The sequence below is a fragment of the Sander lucioperca genome, chromosome 6 (genome assembly GCF_008315115.2).
Source record: "Sander lucioperca isolate FBNREF2018 chromosome 6, SLUC_FBN_1.2, whole genome shotgun sequence".
Lineage (NCBI taxonomy): Eukaryota > Metazoa > Chordata > Actinopteri > Perciformes > Percidae > Sander > Sander lucioperca.
In genome coordinates this window covers 26,990,635-26,994,802 of record NC_050178.1, presented here as the reverse complement: position 1 = coordinate 26,994,802, position 4,168 = coordinate 26,990,635, and the positions used below count along the sequence as shown (strand labels likewise).

At 45.3% G+C, this 4,168-nt stretch overlaps 1 pseudogene; it reads right to left on the bottom strand.

Moving 5' to 3' along the window:
- Positions 1 to 3,545: 3,545 nt before the first annotated feature.
- LOC118495355 lies at positions 3,546 to 3,806 on the bottom strand (annotated as a pseudogene).
- Between the last annotated feature and the right edge of the window lie 362 nt (positions 3,807 to 4,168).

Genomic DNA, 4,168 nt, shown 5'->3' with positions numbered 1-4,168 from the left:
AGGGCTTTGATTATGTTGCTGCCTTGATCTGTTCCCCTCACTATTCAGCTGAGGGAGCTTATAGGGTCGAGTTTTTTTTACGTTTCTTCATTCAGATCCATTTGCGATCCGTTCTATTCTGAATAAACAAACAGCAGTTTACAGGCTTCGTCCTTGTTGCATTACCGGTATTTATTAAGATAATTCTAAAACAGATTTCTGTAGTTCAAACAACTCGGAATTGTAGTTGAGAACGTCAGTTATAACGGCCCACGTAGCCTATTAAAAAATTGTCTGGCTTAAATCGGACTCGGGCTCACAATTACAGTTAATGTGTCGGGCCGGGCCGGGCCGGGCTCGGACGCAACGTGCACGGGCTCGGGTAGGGTCGGGCTGGATTTTTTGGGCCCAATCTAAGCCCTACTTCAGATCCCCTCGGTCTTTGCTTGCTACTTCACCCACACTCCTCCATCCCTCCTAAAATTCGATATCCATCCTTGCCTCCATCCTCTTCCTATCCTCTTCCTAAGTCCTATTCTGTCTTTTCATTTTCCCCTTTTGTGTATTCTACAACCTCCATCCATCTGATCCTCAGCCTCCATCCCTCTTCCTGTCCTCCATCCTTCTCCATGTCTCATTTATTTTTCCTGTCAACCTTCCTTCCCTCCCTTCATGTTCTTTCTTCTATGCATACATCCCTATTAGGGCTGTTACAAAACGGTAAAGTGATCTTCTGTTGACAAACAGAAGATCACTTCTCTCAGTCTCTCTGCACTGGTTCCCTGTGAGTTGTGAGTTTTAGAATAGATTGCTAATAACATTTCTGCCTTTGCATTGTCGGTTTCCTAGTTACTCAGGATGTAACTGAATATGAACATGAACAGATGAACTGACTCCTTACAGAATTTTCTAAAGTCCCTCCCCATTGTGCCATTCATCCAGCCCTTCCTCCATCTGTTCTTTATCCATCTTATATCTTGTTTTCTCCTCACTCTGTCTTTCTCACTGAACTTTAACATTTTCTTCTGGCCGCCTCTATATTGGCGATTCTTCCACCACCCCTGTTACTTCTCCACCACCATCCCTCGTTCATCCTACATCTCTCCATCCCCTTTTTTCCCAACTGAAGAGCTGAAATGCAGCTCCACTCATCAGATTGCCTGTCTCTTCTCCCTGCTTTCTTTAACACTTGTAGAAATTACCTGACACATCCAATCCCAGGTTATTACACAGATGTGCCAACTCTCCCCCCACCCCCTCTGTATCTCTCTTACACACATACTCAAACATTTAGACCAAGAAAAAGCACATTCCCAGCGGCAGCTACACACACACACCCTATTACAGGAGCCCAAATGAAAATGAATTATGCATTCTGTCCTGCCACTCGTAACAAGTATAAGATACATCCCCTGTTTCCACACAATTGGGCACAGGGAAACATGCAAAATGGGAAAAGTGGTTACGAATGGAGACACACACGCACACACGCACACACACACACACACACACACACACACACACACACACACACACACATACTAAAACACACACAAAGTTATGGAAATACAAAGGCATGCATGTCTTATTGACGCTCATCATTCACAAACGTGTTGCATCATTCTGGTCTGCTGAAACTCTCAACCGAATATTTGATGGCGGCGTAAACACTGTGATTTCTCTCGACGCACAAGGTCATCATTGTGTTCAGCGCTCATGTTTACCGCAATATAAAATGATGTGCCACCCACAATCAACTCCTCCTCCTCCTCCTCCTCCTTTCCCTCCCTTCGAGTCCATACCAAGGTCGTTGGCCTCCTTCCTGGCTTTAGCATTCTCCTCGTATCCCCCATAATCCTCACTGTTTAAGCCTGAGGTACAAATACATTCTATTCAACCCGTACCAAGGGGTCCTGCAATACCCAGCAGAGATTGTGTGTTCGTGTATATGTGTGCGTGCATATGTGCCGCTGAGTAATGTGTGCTTATATACACCTCTGTCTGTGTGTGTGTGTGTGTGTGTGTGTGTGTGTGAATGTGTGTCCGCACACCAGCGTCTGTGCAGGGGCTTTGTGTTTAACACCCATCGGTGTTTAGTATTCTCTCCGCCACGCGTCCTTGCATCCCCATGCTTATTCTTTCCCTCTCTGTTCTCCTCTTTCAGATAAGAATACCAACGGTTGATGGAGAGAGTAGAGAAAAAGGGTTATAAAAAAAAGAATAAAAAAGAAATGGGGAGACTGGGGAGCGAGCAACAAAATGCAGGTGGATAAAGTTTATACATCATGACTGAATTAACCTTGGCACTGTAGTGTGCATTCTTTAAAGGACAATTAAAGCAGCTGTTGGGATTGCTGAATAGGACATTGTTATGTTGTCCAACGGGTGTGGATACACAATAAAAGCTGTGTCAATCTTGCATGTCTTGACATACATATGTAGTGGGAAGGGAAAGGTAAACCCACCTACGCTCAGTTTATCCACCGTTTATATCAGTTTAACACTTTCTATTCTTCATATGAACCAATATGAAGTCTGGTTCATACCACAGTAAACTGATACAAGTTAAATAATACATTGTTCTGTCATTTACTCGTGCTTTTAGCCTACAGTATGCTTAACACAGGTGATTAGCGTTATCCAAACAGTTAGAAAATGGCAGCTTGTAGCGGCACGAACAGCAGTTTAATCCAAACTAAATCTAATTTGGTGTGTTCTCAGGCTGTGCCGAAATGTGTCCCCGCCACATGGTGAGGCTTTAAAAAAGTTATGGAGGGAGCAGACATGCCTTCCAACATGCTCAAAGCTCAGAGCAAAGATATGCAGCCAAAAATTTGTTTTGTCACAATAAAGAAGACAGTAAGTGCCTCAGTCCTCCCCCCCACCCTTTTGCAAGGGCACCCGAAACCCTGTTCAATTTGGAGCGGTGCATGCTGCTATACAGTGATATTATAAGCCTAATAATTTATGCATTTAACGAGTATCAGCTGTCTTGTCATTTGGCAGCTGCAACCGTGCTGCTTTTTGCCTGAGTTGTGTTTAACTTCTCAGTATTTGTCTAATAATATAGTTTTGTCTTCCCTCTGCTGCCAGTAAACTTGTCCATGACTGGTGTTATGCTGCAAATCCCGCCCTTTTAATGTAAACACGCTCAAGGCTGGTTGGTTGGGAAACCTTGGGGTGATTGTTTTCCGTTGTTTGACCGCTTAACGTGATGGCGGATGTTAGGGTTAGTGAAGCCAGGTAACGAAAAGATATCCTGGATGTGTTAGACTCGCTTCGCTGTACAGGCCCCAGGTCTAGACCATGGTCTTTAATTTACAGAGACCCAAAATATCCCCATGAGTAAGCAATGGCAACTGCGGCAAAGAAAAACTCCCATTTAACGGGAAGAAACTTCAAACAGAAGTGGGCTCTACGTGGGCTTGACGGGATGGGTTGAGAGAGATAGAGAGACACAGAGATGCTTTTAAGTAATAAAGCCTGTCACTCAGAGCGGGAAGTCTCTCTTCAGATGGAGAGTGTGGCTCTGAAAAGAGCCTTTTGTTTGTGATTCAGGATCCGGTTTAACCTCCAAAGCCGTACAGGGTGCAGCGCTGCCTCTTCAGAGTGGACACCACATCCATGGCGGTCACCGTCTTCCTCTTGGCGTGCTCAGGGTAGGTGACAGCGTCACGGTCACGTTTTCCGGGAACACCTTCAGCACGCCGCGGGTCTTCTCGTAGATAGACACACTTCACTCCGTTGCGGCGAGCCAGACGGCGGATGGTGGGTTTGGTGATCCCCTGGATGTTATCATGGAGAACTTTACAGTTTCTGCTAGCCATCATAAACTATGGAGCGGGCCGTGTGTGTGTGTGTGTTCTTGTTTAACTATATTCGTGGGGTCCAAAAACCGGGAATACAGTATACTAGTGGGGTCCGGACAGCCGGCTTTGTGGAGCCAAAATGCTGGACCCCACAATTTTAAAGGTCTGTTTGAGGGTTAAGACTTGGTTTTAGGATTAGGGTTAGAATTAGGTTATGGTTAGGGTGAGGGTAAGGGTTAAGGTTAGGCATTTAGTGGTGATGGTTAAGGTTAGGGTAAGGGGCTAGGGAATGCATTATGTCAATGACGGGTCCCCACAAAGATAGTGAAACGCACCTGTGTGTGAGTGTGTGTGTGTGTGTGTGTGTGTGTGTGTGTGTG